This window comes from Lampetra fluviatilis, chromosome 47 (assembly GCF_964198595.1).
Source record: "Lampetra fluviatilis chromosome 47, kcLamFluv1.1, whole genome shotgun sequence".
Classification (NCBI taxonomy): Eukaryota; Metazoa; Chordata; class Hyperoartia; order Petromyzontiformes; family Petromyzontidae; genus Lampetra; species Lampetra fluviatilis.
In genome coordinates, this window is record NC_136321.1 from 10,367,570 (window position 1) to 10,386,171 (window position 18,602).

At 48.0% G+C, this 18,602-nt stretch overlaps 2 long non-coding RNA genes across 3 annotated transcripts; one reads left to right on the plus strand and one right to left on the minus strand.

Moving 5' to 3' along the window:
* Positions 1-484: 484 nt before the first annotated feature.
* Positions 485-6,356, minus strand: LOC144947844 (uncharacterized). Its single transcript, XR_013640101.1, has 4 exons — positions 6,286-6,356; positions 4,843-4,869; positions 2,386-2,528; positions 485-869 (listed from the first exon to the last, which is right to left on the minus strand). It is a non-coding gene; the product is annotated as an uncharacterized LOC144947844 (long non-coding RNA).
* LOC144947845 (uncharacterized) lies at positions 5,205-18,092 on the plus strand. Of its 2 annotated transcripts, XR_013640102.1 has the most exons (4): positions 5,205-5,262; positions 14,261-14,287; positions 15,910-16,052; positions 17,694-18,092. It is a non-coding gene; the product is annotated as an uncharacterized LOC144947845 (long non-coding RNA). The 2 variants fall into 2 exon arrangements; XR_013640103.1 differs by lacking the exon at positions 5,205-5,262 and having other exon boundaries at positions 14,270-14,287; positions 15,913-16,052.
* The last annotated feature ends 510 nt before the right edge of the window (positions 18,093-18,602 follow it).

Sequence of the window (18,602 nt, forward strand, 5' to 3'; positions counted from 1 at the left end):
GCACGGAACCCCGACGGGACACAGGGTACGACACTTTCGGGGAAAGATGTTATAAATTATATACATTATATAAATTATATACATTATAAATTAATTCGGAAATGATGGTCGCGGTCTCACCGGTATCAACGAGCATCCTAATTTCTATCCCGTGCATCATACCGTCAACAGCGGATGAAGCCGCAGCCGCGGCAACTACCCTATGAGCCAACGCCGACCACTGACCCGGGTGTACGATGCGTCTCATGACAATGATTGTGACAGTAGGTGGCAACTGAAAAATCACGACAAACTTCTGCATGACGAGAATCAGAATCTGTATCTATCCGTGATAAATCCGATTAGCTATGAAGCTCTTTTTGTCACAGACATCCAGTCGGGACGGGTTAGAAGTGGGCCCCGCCATCACATACGCGTGAGTCTCGAGCCTCCTGCAGCTGAACATAATAATACTCGTAACAACGAAGATCGTTGATAGATTGTGATTTATTCACGTTTGAAAATATCGTAGTACCACACGATTTCAGTAATGTAGTGCATTCGTTAAAATCCCTGCCGAGATGTTTCCACCTCCTCCGTCTTCACAGGTCACATCACAAATCCGCAGCAGCCGCTTCCCATCCACTTCCCATCCACTTCCCAGCCACTTATCCAGGCTCACGCCACGGCGTTCTCAAACATCTGTCTCACCCCCCTTTTTTAAACAATAACACATTGATGCATCCAATAAAACATCGATTTTCATGAGAAGATTAAGCATGCGTATTTGAATGTCAACCACAGAGATCTGCATCCTTTCCATAGGAGCCTGCTGGACCCAACAGGTTGGATGCGACGCTTCCATCTCACTTATTTTTTCCCGGAAGCACCTGGAAGAGAGAGTTGATACGGGAATCAAACTCAAGCAACTGCAGACGGAAGCCCTTACTGTACAGAGACATGCAGAACGATAAAGCGGCAGCAAATAAGGCGGACATAATATTGTGGGCCCCAATTGTGATTGCGAAAAAAAGAATTAACATCGCTATTTCTCAGAAAAACTATGGAACTATTCACTTTTTTTATTTGACCAGGTAAGACCCACTGAGCGAAATAGCTGTTTTTCAGATACGACCTGGCCACAAAGAATAGCTCAACGAAGTGGCTTATCACGTGGAAATTTATAGCAGCAATATACATTACCCAAAACGCATGTTAATTCGAAATGTGAAGGGAAAACTCAGAGGACCTGGAGAAAAATTCACACGACCGCAGGGAGAACATGTGAAACTTCTAATATACAACAAGTGTCAGGGTCGTGATCAAACCCACGACCTCCTGTATAGCAGTTGTTAACATCTCGCCACCGTGGCTGCGACGCGCGTACGATTGTTTATTTATAGTTCTCAGAATGTGCACACAATTTGGATCAACGGAATTTAATGCAACTGTTGCCCCAAAGTGTTTGGAATCACCCAGTGTCGTCTCTTAGCATCTCCATTCTGCCATCTCTGTCTTCATTTAAACCCACTCTATTAAAGTCACTAAAGTTTAAGTGTAATTATACAACAATTGCTATTATCATTAACTATGCTTGATTTTCAAAATCTGTAATTGTGGAATGCTTTTATGTTGAATGCCGACCGAGTCGCCCTTCAAAAAATACATTCTTGTCTCTACGGCTTTAATCGGGGAAATACACTCTTGATTCTGACTGCAGTGCGTGAGTGAGTGTGTGAGTGAGTGGTGGGTGGATGAGTGGTGAAGTGGGTAGATGAGTGAGTGGGTGGGTGAGTGAGTGGTGGGTGGATGAGTGGTGAAGTGGGTAGATGAGTGAGTGGGTGGGTGAGTGAGTGGTGGGTGGATGAGTGGTGAAGTGGGTAGATGAGTGAGTAGGTGGGTGAGTTAGTGGGCGAGTAAATGTGTGGGGAGGTGAGTGAGTGAATGCGTGAGTGAGTGGGTGAATGGGTGTGTGGGTGAGTGTGTAAGTGGGCGACTGAGTGTGTGTGAGGTTGTTTAATTGTGGGGAGCGGTAGCGGTGAGCGTGCTGCACTGTGAACGAGGTGACCCGAGTTCGAATCCCGCTTACGGCAACCAACACCAGTGACGATTATCTGGGTCAACTCAGCCTCAAATGAGTACCTGGTGCGATACGTAAACATCGCCACTGGGGAGACAAAAGCGGCCGGACGTGGTGCTGGCCACCCACCCCCTCGTGAGCCGTGCCGGCCTTCATAGGTGCTCGCTAACAGCACTTGCCCCAACAGTCTGTGAAGGCTGTGCGGGGGATGTTTGTGTTTGGTGTTATCGTGGAATACGTTGATGTTAGCCGCCCGAGTCCCCCCACCCTGAAGAGGAGCTTCTCAGCTCTCGGGGCTGTACTCTGTTGCTTGGTGTGATACTCACCCATCTGCTGGATCTTGGAAAAAGTGCTCCCGGAGGAGACTCCTCCACCGCTGCTCTTCGCTGCAGATGAGTGCCACCCGGAAGCGGACGATCCGCTGCGGACACCGCTGCTGGTGAATCCGATGTCGTTCAAGGTTGGACTGCTGCACGCGAACGTGGTTCTGTTTTGTTAACCTGCATTGAAATCCGCGAGGATTGTGTGTAGGGGTGTGTAGGGGTGTGTAGGGGTGTGTAGGGGTGTGTAGGGGTGTGTAGGGGTGTGTAGGGGTGTGTAGGGGTGTGTAGGGGTGTGTAGGGGTGTGTAGGGGTGTGTAGGGGTGTGTAGGGGTGTGTAGGGGTGTGTAGGGGTGTGTAGGGGTGTGTAGGGGTGTGTAGGGGTGTGTGTGTAGGGGTGTGTGTGTAGGGGTGTGTGTGTAGGGGTGTGTGTGTAGGGGTGTGTGTGTAGGGGTGTGTGTGTAGGGGTGTGTGTGTAGGGGTGTGTGTGTAGGGGTGTGTGTGTAGGGGTGTGTGTGTAGGGGTGTGTGTGTAGGGGTGTGTGTGTAGGGGTGTGTGTGTAGGGGTGTGTGTGTAGGGGTGTGTGTGTAGGGGTGTGTGTGTAGGGGTGTGTGTGTAGGGGTGTGTGTGTAGGGGTGTGTGTGTAGGGGTGTGTGTGTAGGGGAGCGGTAGTGTAGCGGTTAGCGCGCTGCGCTATGAACCTGGCGACACGAGTTCGATTCCCGCTCACGGCCAACACCAGTGACGATTATCTGAACCGGTCCCGGCCTCCCCTAGGTCGACTCAGCCTCAAATGAGTACCTGGTGAGGTGTGTAAACATCGTCACTGGGGAGACAAAGGCGGTCGGGCGTGGTGCTGGCCACCCACCCCCTCGTGTACCGTTCTGGCCTTCATAGGTGCTCGCTAACAGCACTTGCCCCTACAGTCTGTTAAGGCTATACGGGGATCTTTGTCTATCTTTTGTGTAGGGGTGTGTGTGTAGGGGTGTGTGTGTAGGGGTGTGTGTGTAGGGGTGTGTGTGTAGGGGTGTGTGTGTAGGGGTGTGTGTGTAGGGGTGTGTGTGTAGGGGTGTGTGTGTGTAGGGGTGTGTGTGTGTAGGGGTGTGTGTGTGTAGGGGTGTGTGTGTGTAGGGGTGTGTGTGTGTAGGGGTGTGTGTGTGTAGGGGTGTGTGTGTGTAGGGGTGTGTGTGTGTAGGGGTGTGTGTGTGTAGGGGTGTGTGTGTGTGTAGGTGTGTGTGTGTGTGTAGGTGTGTGTGTGTGTATGTGTGTAGGTGTGTAGGTGTGTAGGTGTAGGTGTGTATGTGTGTAGGTGTGTATGTGTGTAGGTGTGTATGTGTAGGTGTGTATGTGTGTAGGTGTGTATGTGTATAGGGGTGTATGTGTATATGTGTATAGGTGTGTATGTGTGTGTAGGTGTGTATGTGTATAGGTGTGTGTGTATGTGTGTAGGTGTGTAGGTGTGTGTATGTGTGTATGTGTGTAGGTGTGTATGTGTGTATGTGTGTATGTGTGTAGGTGTGTATGTGTATAGGTGGGTAGGTGTGTAGGTGTGTATAGGTGTGTAGGTGTGTAGGTGTGTATGTGTCTAGGTGTGTATGTGTGTAGGTGTGTGTAGGTGTGTATGTGTGTAGGTGTGTATGTGTGTAGGTGTGTATGTGTGTATGTATGTGTGTAGGTGTGTATGTGTATAGGTGTGTAGGTGTGTATAGGTGTGTATGTGTGTAGGTGTGTAGGTGTGTATGTGTGTATGTGTGTAGGTGTGTAGGTGTGTAGGTGTGTATGTGTGTAGGTGTGTGTGTAGGCACGTCGAACTTTCTTTCGCATCGGCTGTCGTGAAACGAGCACGATTCTTTTGGAAGTCCGCAAAGTCAGGCGAGAGTCCATGAGACACGCAACTAAAACGAAACTACCTTTATTTTACCAGGTAAGGCCCAACTGAGCTGCACCGTAGAGCGCTTTTTTCAGAAGCGACCTGGCCACAATTGATAGCTCAACGAAGTGGCTTACCGTCACGTGGACATTGACAGCAACCAAATACTCAAAACGCGTGATGTTGATTCTAAATGTTGAGGGGAAAACCGGAGGACTCTGTAAAAAATCCACGCGACCGTGGGGAGAGAGGGAGACATTCTCCAAATATACAGCAGCAGGCGACAGAGTCGAGATCGAGCCCACGACCTCCTGTATACCAGGCGAGTAGTTAACATCTCACCACCGAGGTGTTAATTCGCCCGCCTGATATGCAGCTGCATCAGGCGGAACGCGGCTGACAGGCGCGGGACAGCGGGAGGGAACAGTGCGGACGACTCCCGATGGAGCAAGAAGTCAGTTTAGCACCAAAGGCCGACGTTGAGGGGAGCGGAGAGGAGGAGAGGGAGGGGGAAGTGGAGATCGGAGAGGCATCGTGAGGCTACGAAGCAGTGCGTGTGCGGGGGAGATGATGGGGAGGGTATGGGCAGTTACCTCGATCCTGAAGCTCCCATTATGTTTCTGTGGAGCGCGCAGAAGATAACAAGGCGACTGTGAGACAGCTGTAGGGATAATGCGACAATCACTCGGGTCGCCGGGCTCGTAGCGCAGCGTAGCGCTAACCACTACCCTACCGCTCCCCACGTTACTACACAAAGACAAAGATCTCCCCTCAAAGCGTTAAACAGACTGTGGGGGCAAGTGCTGTTAGCGAGCATCTACGAAGGCTGGAATGGCACATGAGGAGGTGGGTGGTCAGCACCACGCCCAGCCGCCTTGTCTCCCTCGTGGCGATGTTTACGCACCACACCAGGTACTCATTTGAGGCGGAATCGACCTAGGGGAGGCCCAGGACCAGTTCAGATAATCGTCACTGGTGTTGGCCGTGAACGGGAATCGACCTCGTGCCGCCGGGTTCGTAGCGCCGCCTGTTAATCGCTACTAACACGACTGTAACACACACTAGTACACTGACAATGTTACACACACACTATTACATATGCACATACAATATTACACACGCAAACAATATTACACACACCCAATATTACACACACACAATATCACACCCAATATTACACGCACAATATTACACACACACAATATTACACACACAATATCACACGCAATATTACACACGCAAACAATATTACACACACCCAATATTACACACACACAATATCACACCCAATATTACACACACAATATTACACAAACACAATATTACACACACACAATATTACACATACAATATTACACAATATTACACATACAATATTACACACACACACACAATATTACACACACACAATATTACACACAAACACAATATTACACACACAATATCACACACACACAAAATCACACACACAATATTACACACACACAATATTACACACAAACAATATTACACACACACACAATATTACACACACACAAAATTACACACACACAATATCACACACACACAATATCACACACACAATATCACACACACAATATTACACACAAACAATATTACACACACACACAATATTACACACACACACAATATTACACTCACACAATCTTACACACAATATTACATACACACAATATTACACACACACACAATATTACACGCACAATATTACACACGCACAATATTACACACACACAATATTACACAGACACACAATATTACACACACACACAATATTACACACGCACAATATTACACACACACAATATTACACAGACACACAATATTACACACACAATATTACACACACAGTATTACACACACACAATATTACACGCACAATATTACACACACAATATCACACACACACAATATCACACCCAATATTACACACACACAATATTACACACACACAATATTACACACACACACAATATCACACACACACAATATCACACGCACAATATTACACGCACACTGCTGCTGTAGCTGCTGTCGCTGCTGCTGCTGTGGCTGCTGCTGCTTCTGTGGCTGTCACTGCTGCTGTAGCTGCGTCTCCCCTCGCCTCTGCTATTTAAGCATCCCCCTTGCCCGGCGTCACTGCCCTCTTTCGTGGAAGCGAACCGCGGCGAGCGCATGTCACGTGGGATCAATCTCGCCCCGTCACTGCTCGGCAGAGCTCAGTGCCACGTCTGCACGCACCCGGCTCTCGCTCACCCCGGACTCGTTTTACATCTAATAAAGATTAGTTAATTGTTCGTTACACGCATCAAATCGTGGCAGGGGATGGTGCAGAGACAGAGAGGGGGGAGCGTGTAAACTCATTTCTTGAGAACTTCTTCTTGTGTTTAGGTTGTTGTCCTTCCCTCGCACCGTACGTAGCCAGCCGTGCTCATTGGGAGGTGCACGGGAAAGCAGAGGTGGGACAAAGTCATTGTTATGCAAGTCCAAGTCGAGTCGCAAGTCATCAAATTCATGACTCGAGTCTGACTCGAGTCCAAGTCACATGACCCGAGTCCACACCTCTGCGGGAAAGGCAACAAACTATGGGTCTCTGTGTGAGTCTATGGGTCTTTGTGTGAGTCTATGGGTCTCTGTGTGAGTCTATGCGTCTGTGTGTGAGTCTATGGGTCTGTGTGTGAGTCTATGGGTCTCTGTGTGAGTCTATGGGTCTGTGTGTGAGTCTATGGGTCTCTGTGTGTGAGTCTATGTATCTTTGTGTGAGTCTATGGGTCTCTGTGTGAGTCTATCGGTCTCTGTGTGAGTCTATAGGTCTCCGTGTGAGTCTATGGGTTTCTGTGTGAGTCTATGGGTCTCTGTGTGAGTCTATGGGTCTCTGTGTGAGTCTATGGGTCTCTGTGTGAGTCTATGGGTCTGTGTGTGAGTTTATGGGTCTCTGTGTGTGAGTCTATGGATCTGTGTGTGAGTCTATGGGTCTCTGTGTGAGTCTATGGGTCTCTGTGTGAGTCTATGGGTCTTTGTGTGAGTCTATGGGTCTGTGTGTGAGTCTATGGGTCTGTGTGTGAGTCTATGGGTCTCTGTGTGAGTCTATGGGCCACTGTGTGAGTCTATGGGTCTTTGTGTGAGTCTATGGGCCACTGTGTGAGTCTATGGGTCTTTGTGTGAGTCTATGGGTATCTGTGTGAGTCTATGGGTCTGTGTGTGAGTCTATGGGTCTCTGTGTGTGAGTCTATGGATCTGTGTGTGAGTCTATGGGTCTCTGTGTGAGTCTATGGGTCTGTGTGTGAGTATATGGGTCTCTGTGTGAGTCTATGGGTCTGTGTGTGAGTCTATGGGTCTGTGTGTGAGTCTATGGGTCTCTGTGTGAGTCTATGGGCCACTGTGTGAGTCTATGGGTCTTTGTGTGAGTCTATGGGTATCTGCGTGAGTCTATGGGTCTGTGTGTGAGTCTATAGGTCTGTGTGTGAGTCTATGGGTCTGTGTGTGAGTCTATGGGTCTCTGTGTGAGTCTATGGGTCTGTGTGTGAGTCTATGGGTATCTGTGTGAGTCTATGGGTCTCTGTGTGAGTCTATGGGTCTTTGTGTGAGTCTATGGGTATCTGTGTGAGTCTATGGGTCTGTGTGTGAGTCTATGGGTCTGTGTGTGAGTCTATGGGTCTCTGTGTGAGTCTATGGGTCTGTGTGTGAGTCTATGGGTCTCTGTGTGTGAGTCTATGGATCTGTGTGTGAGTCTATGGGTCTCTGTGTGAGTCTATGGGTCTCTGTGTGAGTCTATAGGTCTCTGTGTGAGTCTATGGGTTTCTGTGTGAGTCTATGGGTCTCTGTGTGAGTCTATGGGTCTCTGTGTGAGTCTATGGGTCTCTGTGTGAGTCTATGGGTCTGTGTGTGAGTTTATGGGTCTCTGTGTGTGAGTCTATGGATCTGTGTGTGAGTCTATGGGTCTCTGAGTCTATGTATGTATGTTGAACTTCGTTCGCACTGTCCACAGCGAACCGTGCTAATTCGAGATTCAACTGCAGTGGCGTCCTCTGGACATCCGTGAGCGAGAGCTTCATAACTCATCCACTTTTCTGCCTCCTCCTGCACGCCGTTTGTTTAGCCACAAGTGCGAGTCATTTGCCTTCCCCAATGGTAAATAAAATATAAAACTCTTTTTATTTTGCCAGCTAAGGTCCACTGAGCTATACAGCTCTTCTTGAGAAGCCACAAATTATAGCTCAACAAAGTGGCTTATCGAGTGGAATTTTATAGTAGCAGCTAAAAATCGAACCACGTGATGTTGATTCTAAATGTGGAGAGGGGAAAAACTGAGAAAAATCCACACAACCACGGGGAGAGAGAGAGACGGAAACTCCAAATAAACAGCAGGCGCGTCCTATAAGCACGGTTGGCTACGTACGGTGCGAAAGAATTTCAACATACATCCATACAGGCGTCAGAGTCGGGACCGAACCGACGATCCCCTGCATACCAGGCGGGGGGTAGCATCTCCTTCCCTCCGGCGGCGCCTATAAAGTATGGCCACTACATCAGTCGTATCGATTTCTCTTTTTTATGAACTTGTAACGGACGAACCGGCACTCTTATTCGAACGATCTAGTCATTTGTTAACCAGGTGAGGTGAGGGCATATAAAGTGGATTTCACAGCTCGCTGTGTCATCGGTTTTAAGTGGCATCCCGAGGGCAGTGACGTCGGCCGCTTCTCGACAGGGAACTCGTGGCGAGGCGCGGGGATGGGGTCTGGGCTGGCACGCGAGCTGGCGGAGGCGCGCTTGTCCCCAGTGTTCACAATATTTTAACTGTTCACTCACAACTATCTACAACTCATGATACAGCCGCTCAACCCGAGATATACATCCTCTGAAACGTGCATTGTCTTTGTGCCGTTCGCCTTTGGCGTTCTCGAGTCTGACACTGGTGGTGAGACTCGGCCACGAATGAGGCTGTCTCTAGTGAAGGCCAATCAGTTTCAAGACAATGCATATATTATATCAGATCATGTCGGTTTGCATGTCTGTGTGGTTTATGTAATCATGATTCCTTGCAAAAGGTATATATTTGGTATTTGAACATCGTAACTGCTGTTTTATTGGCAGAGAGTGTAAAACCTATTCTTATTTTTCATATTTGCAATTAATTATATTAATTTTGCCAGGTAAGAAAACATCCGCTTCATAGCTTTTTTTCAGAAGCGACCTGACCAAACGTAATGATAGCCCAATTAAGTGGCTTATCATCACGCGGAAATGCATTGCAGCCAAAAACTCTAAACGCGTGATGTTGATTCTAAATGTGGAGGGGGAAATCGGAGGACACGGAGACCAAAAAGCACGCGGATTTTTCTCCGGGTCCTCCGGTTTTCCCCTAAACTGAGAGCTCCTCAGTTCAATAGGCTTCATTCGGGAAATTAACTTCTGATTTTGATATTCAGCAGCATGTTGCCAAAGTGGACGTCTGCTGCTGCTGTTGCTGGCCTCCACGAGAGGGCTTCAGCAGAAAGAGAGAGTTCGTGTCGCTTTGCCATTTTTATTCCGTTGAAGGAGCGCAAACCACAATGTCTTCACTACTTCACTCCATAAATGACTCCATTGGGATCACACACGCATCAGTAATCTCCCTTTACTGCAAAGAAAATCAACTTCGCGGGACTCAGTGACGCATTTCTGGGTAAACTAGCAGAGGAGTGATGATGATGATGCTGCTGTATAAACCATCACGCGAACTTCCTCGCAGCAGCGGCTTTTGGCGAACCATCACCGCATCGCGTGGCGCTTTCAGATGCGCTTCTGCGGCCGTCTGGAACGCTCTTCCTTCCGATATTAGGAAGCCACTGGAGCTGTGCACGTTTACATAATCGAGATTGAAACTCATTTGTGTAGAACTGATTTTTGTGCTTAGTTTGTTGTCCTTCCACTACACCTCCAATCAGTATGGTTGGCAATGTACGGCGCGAACGAAGTTCAACATACATACATACATAGACTCACACACAGACCCATAGACTCACACAGAGACCCATAGACTCACACAGAGACCCATAGACTCACACAGAGACCCATAGACTCACACAGAGACCCATAGACCCACACAGAGACACATAGACTCACACAGAGACCCATAGACTCACACACATACCCATAGACTCACACAGAGACCCATAGACCCACACAGAGACCCATAGACTCACACAGATACCCATAGACTCACACAGAGACCCATAGACTCACACAGAGACCCATAGACTCACACAGAGACCCATAGACTCACACAGAGGCCCATTAACTCACACAGAGACCCCTAGACCCACACAGAGACCCATAGACTCACACACAGACCCATAGACTCACACAGAGACCCATAGACCCACACAGAGACCCATAGACTCACACAGATACCCATAGACTCACACAGAGACCCATAGACTCACACAGAGACCCATAGACTCACACAGAGACCCATAGACTCACACAGAGGCCCATAGACTCACACACAGACCCATAGACTCACACACAAACCCATAGACTCACACAGAGACCCATAGACTCACACACAGACCCATAGACTCACACACAGACCCATAGACTCACACAGATACCCATAGACTCACACAAAGACCCATAGACTCACACAGTGGCCCATAGACTCACACAAAGACCCATAGACTCACACAGTGGCCCATAGACTCACACAGAGACCCATAGACTCACACACAGACCCATAGACTCACACACAGACCCATAGACTCACACAGAGACCCATAGACTCACACAGAGACCCATAGACTCACACACAGACCCATAGACTCACACAGAGACCCATAGACTCACACAGTGGCCCATAGACTCACACAGAGACCCATCGACTCACACAGTGGCCCATAGACTCACACAAAGACCCATAGACTCACACAGTGGCCCATAAACTCACACAGAGACCCATAGACTCACACACAGACCCATAGACTCACACAGAGACCCATAGACTCACACAGATACCCATAGACTCACACAAAGACCCATAGACTCACACAGAGACCCATAGACTCACACACAGACCCATAGACTCACACAGAGACCCATAGACTCACACAGAGACCCATAGACTCACACACAAACCCATAGACTCACACAGAGACCCATAGACTCACACAGATACCCATAGACTCACACAGAGACCCATAGACTCACACAGAGACCCATAGACTCACACAGAGACCCATAGACTCACACAGAGGCCCATAGACTCACACAGAGACCCATAGACCCACACAGAGACCCATAGACTCACACACAGACCCATAGACTCACACAGAGACCCATAGACCAACACAGAGACCCATAGACTCACACAGATACCCATAGACTCACACAGAGACCCATAGACTCAGACAGAGACCCATAGACTCACACAGAGACCCATAGACTCACACAGATGCCCATAGACTCACACACAGACCCATAGACTCACACACAGACCCATAGACTCACACAGAGACCCATAGACTCACACACAGACCCATAGACTCACACACAGACCCATAGACTCACACAGATACCCATAGACTCACACAAAGACCCATAGACTCACACAGTGGCCCATAGACTCACACAAAGACCCATAGACTCACACAGTGGCCCATAGACTCACACAGAGACCCATAGACTCACACACAGACCCATAGACTCACACACAGACCCATAGACTCACACAGAAACCCATAGACTCACACAAAGACCCATAGACTCACACAGAGACCCATAGACTCACACAGAGACCCATAGACTCACACACAGATCCATAGACTCACACACAGAGACCCATAAACTCACACACAGACCCATAGACTCACACAGAGACCCATAGACTCACACAGAGACCCATAGACTCACACAGAGACCCATAGACTCACACAGAAACCCATAGACTCACACAGAGACCTATAGACTCACACAGAGACCCATAGACTCACACAGAGACCCATAGACTCACACACAGATCCATAGACTCACACACAGAGACCCATAGACTCACACACAGACCCATAGACTCACACAGAGACCCATAGACTCACACACAGACCCATAGACTCACACACAGACCCATAGACTCACACAGAGACCCATAGACTCACACAAAGACCCATAGACTCACACAGAGACCCATAGTTTGTTGCCTTTCCCGTGCACCCCCCAATGAGCACGCCTGGCTACGTACGGTGCGAGGGAAGGACAACAACCTAAACACAAGAAGCAGTTCTCAAGAAATGAGTTTACACGCTCCCCCCTCTCTGTCTCTGCACCATCCCCTGCCACGATTTGATGCGTGTAACGAACAATTAACTAATCTTTATTAGATGTAAAACGAGTCCGGGGTGAGCGAGAGCCGGGTGCGTGCAGACGTGGCACTGAGCTCTGCCGAGCAGTGACGGGGCGAGATTGATCCCACGTGACGTGCTCTCGCCGCGGTTCGCTTCCACGAAAGAGGGCAGTGACGCCGGGCAAGGGGGATGCTTAAATAGCAGAGGCGAGGGGAGACGCAGCTACAGCAGCAGTGACAGCCACAGAAGCAGCAGCAGCCACAGCAGCAGCAGCGACAGCAGCTACAGCAGCGTGCGTGTAATATTGTGCGTGTGATATTGTGTGTGTGTGATATTGTGTGTGTGTGTGTAATATTGTGTGTGTGTAATATTGTGTGTGTGTAATATTGGGTGTGATATTGTGTGTGTGTGATATTGTGTGTGTAATATTGTGCGTGTAATATTGTGTGTGTGTAATACTGTGTGTGTAATATTGTGTGTGTAATATTGTGTGCCTGTGTAATATTGTGTGTGTGTAATATTGTGCGTGTGTAATATTGTGTGTGTGTAATAGTGTGCGTGTAATATTGTGTGTCTGTGTAATATTGTGTGTGTGTAATATTGTGCGTGTGTAATATTGTGTGTGTGTAATATTGTGCGTGTAATATTGTGTGTGTGTGTAATATTGTGTGTATGTAATATTGCGTGTAAGATTGTGTGAGTGTAATATTGTGTGTGTGTGTAATATTGTGTGTGTGTGTAATATTGTTTGTGTGTAATATTGTGTGTGTGATATTGTGTGTGTGATATTGTGTGTGTGTAATATTGTGTGTGTGTAATATTGTGTGTGTGATTTTGTGTGTGTGTGATATTGTGTGTGTAATATTGTGTTTGTGTGTAATATTGTGTGTGTGTAATATTGTGTGTGTGTGTGTAATATTGTACGTGTAATATTGCGTAATATTGTATGTGTAATATTGTGTGTGTGTAATATTGTGTTTGTGTAATATTGTGTGTGTAATATTGGGTGTGATATTGTGTGTGTGTAATATTGGGTGTGTGTAATATTGTTTGCGTGTGTAATATTGCGTGTGATATTGTGTGTGTAATATTGTGTGTGTGTAATATTGTGCGTGTAATATTGGGTGTGATATTGTGTGTGTGTAATATTGGGTGTGTGTAATATTGTTTGCGTGTGTAATATTGTATGTGCATATGTAATAGTGTGTGTGTAACATTGTCAGTGTACTAGTGTGTGTTACAGTCGTGTTAGTAGCGATTAACAGGCGGCGCTACGAACCCGGCGGCACGAGGTCGATTCCCGTTCACGGCCAACACCAGTGACGATTATCTGAACTGGTCCTGGGCCTCCCCTAGGTCGATTCCGCCTCAAATGAGTACCTGGTGTGGTGCGTAAACATCGCCACGAGGGAGACAAGGCGGCTGGGCGTGGTGCTGACCACCCACCTCCTCATGTGCCATTCCAGCCTTCGTAGATGCTCGCTAACAGCACTTGCCCCCACAGTCTGTTTAACGCTTTGAGGGGAGATCTTTGTCTTTGTGTAGTAACGTGGGGAGCGGTAGGGTAGTGGTTAGCGCTACGCTGCGCTACGAGCCCGGCGACCCGAGTGATTGTCGCATTATCCCTACAGCTGTCTCACAGTCGCCTTGTTATCTTCTGCGCGCTCCACAGAAACATAATGGGAGCTTCAGGATCGAGGTAACTGCCCATACCCTCCCCATCATCTCCCCCGCACACGCACTGCTTCGTAGCCTCACGATGCCTCTCCGATCTCCACTTCCCCCTCCCTCTCCTCCTCTCCGCTCCCCTCAACGTCGGCCTTTGGTGCTAAACTGACTTCTTGCTCCATCGGGAGTCGTCCGCACTGTTCCCTCCCGCTGTCCCGCGCCTGTCAGCCGCGTTCCGCCTGATGCAGCTGCATATCAGGCGGGCGAATTAACACCTCGGTGGTGAGATGTTAACTACTCGCCTGGTATACAGGAGGTCGTGGGCTCGATCTCGACTCTGTCGCCTGCTGCTGTATATTTGGAGAATGTCTCCCTCTCTCCCCACGGTCGCGTGGATTTTTTACAGAGTCCTCCGGTTTTCCCCTCAACATTTAGAATCAACATCACGCGTTTTGAGTATTTGGTTGCTGTCAATGTCCACGTGACGGTAAGCCACTTCGTTGAGCTATCAATTGTGGCCAGGTCGCTTCTGAAAAAAGCGCTCTACGGTGCAGCTCAGTTGGGCCTTACCTGGTAAAATAAAGGTAGTTTCGTTTTAGTTGCGTGTCTCATGGACTCTCGCCTGACTTTGCGGACTTCCAAAAGAATCGTGCTCGTTTCACGACAGCCGATGCGAAAGAAAGTTCGACGTGCCTACACACACACCTACACACATACACACCTACACACCTACACACATACACACCTACACACCTACACACATACACACCTATACACACCTACACACCTATACACATACACACCTACACACATACACACCTACACACATACACACATACACACCTACACACACCTACACCTACACACATACACACCTACACACACACACCTACACACATACACACCTACACACACCTATACACACACACCTACACACATACACACATACACACCTACACATACACACATACACACCTACACATACACACCTACACACACCTACACACACCTACACACATACACACATACACACACCTACACACATACACACATACACACACCTACACACCTACACACACCTACACACCTATACACATACACATCTACACACATACACACACACACACCTACACACATACACACACCTACACACATACACACCTACACACCTACACATACACACATACACACCTACACACCTACACACCTATACACATACACACCTACACACCTATACACATACACACCTACACACATACACACCTACACACCTATACACATACACACCTACACACCTATACACATACACACCTACACACATACACACATACACACCTACACACATACACACCTACACACCTACACACATACATACACACATACACACCTACACACCTACACACATACACACCTACAAACATACAGACATACACACATACACCGCTACACATACACACCTATACACCTACACACATACATACACACATACACACCTACACACATACACACCTACACACCTACACACCTACACACCTACACACATACACACCTACATACACACATACACACTTACGCACATACACACCTACACACAATCCTCGCGGATTTCAATGCAGGTCAACAAAACAGAACCACGTTCGCGTGCGCGTGCAGCAGTCCAACCTTGGACGACGTCGGATTCACCAGCAGCGGTGTCCGCAGCGGATCGTCCGCTTCCGGGTGGCACTCATCTGAAGCGAAGAGCAGCGGTGGAGGAGTCTCCTCCGGGAGCACTTTTTCCAAGATCCAGCAGATGGGTGAGTATCACACCAAGCAACAGAGTACAGCCCCGAGAGCTGAGAAGCTCCTCTTCAGGGTGGGGGGACTCGGGCGGCTAACATCAACGTATTCCACGATAACACCAAACACAAACATCCCCCGCACAGCCTTCACAGACTGTTGGGGCAAGTGCTGTTAGCGAGCACCTATGAAGGCCGGCACGGCTCACGAGGGGGTGGGTGGCCAGCACCACGTCCGGCCGCTTTTGTCTCCCCAGTGGCGATGTTTACGTATCGCACCAGGTACTCATTTGAGGCTGAGTTGACCCAGATAATCGTCACTGGTGTTGGTTGCCGTAAGCGGGAATCGAACTCGGGTCACCTCGTTCACAGTGCAGCACGCTCACCGCTACCGCTCCCCACAATTAAACAACCTCACACACACTCAGTCGCCCACTTACACACTCACCCACACACCCATTCACCCACTCACTCACGCATTCACTCACTCACCTCCCCACACATTTACTCGCCCACTAACTCACCCACCCACTCACTCATCTACCCACTTCACCACTCATCCACCCACCACTCACTCACCCACCCACTCACTCATCTACCCACTTCACCACTCATCCACCCACCACTCACTCACCCACCCACTCACTCATCTACCCACTTCACCACTCATCCACCGACCACTCACTCACCCACCCACTCACTCATCTACCCACTTCACCACTCATCCACCCCTCACTCACCCACCCACTCACTCATCTACTCACTTCACCACTCATCTACCCACCACTCACTCACCCACCCACTCACTCATCTATCCAATTCACCACTCATCCACCCACCACTCACACACTCACTAACGCACTTCAGAGTCAGAATCAGGAGTGTATTTCCCCGATTAAAGCCGTAGAGACAAGAAGGTATTTTTTGAAGGGCGACTCGGTCGGCATACAACATAAAATCATTCCACAATTACATATTTTGAAAATCAAGCATAGTTAATGATAATAGCAATTGTTGTATAATTACACTTAAACTTTAGTGACTTTAATAGAGTGGGTTTAAATGAAGACAGAGATGGCAGAATGGAGATGCTAAGAGACGACACTGGGTGGTTCCAAACACTTTGGGGCAACAGTTGCATTAAATTCCGTTGATCCAAATTGTGTGCACATTCTGAGAACTATAAATAGACAATCGTACGCGCGTCGCAGCCACGGTGGCGAGATGTTAACAACTGTCATACAGGAGGTCGTGGGTTCGATCCCGACCCTGACACTTGTTGTATATTAGAAGTTTTGCAAATCCTCTGGTTTTTCCCTCCACATTTAGAATTAACATGCGTTTAGAATAAGCTATTTGGCTGCAATACATTCCCACGTGATAAGCCACTTCGTTGAGCTATTCTTTGTGGCCAGGTCGTATCTGAAAAACAGCTATTTCGATCGGTGGGTCTTACCTGGCCAAATAAAAAAGTGAATAGTTCCATAGTTTTTCTGAGAAATAGCGATGTTAATTATTTTTTTCGCAATCACAATTGGGGCCCACAATATTATGTCCGCCTTATTTGCTGCCGCTTTATTGTGATGGATGTCTCTGTACAGTAAGGGCTTCCGTCTGCAGTTGCTTGAGTTTGATTCCCGTATCAACTCTCTCTTCCAGGTGCTTCCGGGAAAAAATAAGTGAGATGGAATCGTCGCATCCAACCTGTTGGGACCAGCAGGCTCCTATGGAAAGGATGCAGATCTCTGTGGTTGACATTTAAATACGCATGCCTCATCTTCTCATGAAAATCGATTTTTATTGGATGCATCAATGTGTTATTGTTTTAAAAAGGGGGGTGAAACAGATGTTTGATAACGCCGTGGCGTGAGCCTGGATAAGTGGTTGGGAAGTGGATGGGAAGTGGATGGGAAGCGGCTGCTGCGGATTTGTGATGTGACCTGTGAAGACGGAGGAGGTGGAAACATCTCGCAGGGATTTTGACGAATGCACTACATTACTGAAATCGTGTGGTACTACGATATTTTCAAACGTGAATAAATCACAATCTATCAACGATCTTCGTTGTTACCAGTATTATTATGTTCAGCTGCAGGAGGCTCGTGACAACACGCGTATGTGATGGCGGGGCCCACTTCTAACCCGCCCCGACTGGATGTCTGTGACAAAAATAGCTTCATAGCTAATCGGATTTATCACGGATAAATACAGATTCTGATTCTCGTCATGCAGAAGTTTGTCGTGATTTTTCAGTTGCCACCTACTGTCACAATTTCGAGATGTGGCTGTATCGAAGAATGCTGAAAATCCCACGGACAGCCAAAACCAACAATACACAAGTTCTGCAAGATATGGGCACTGACAGGCAACTGCTGAAGACCATCATTAGCAGGAAGTGTTACTACCTAGGCCACATTTCCCGAAACGACCACAAATACCAGCTATTAAAGCAAATCCTGGAAGAAAAAATCGAAGGGAAAAAACGACCAGGACGGCCAAAAACGACATGGCTCAGTAACATCAAAACATGGCGACAATTAACAACAGCAGCACAAACTCTACACGCCG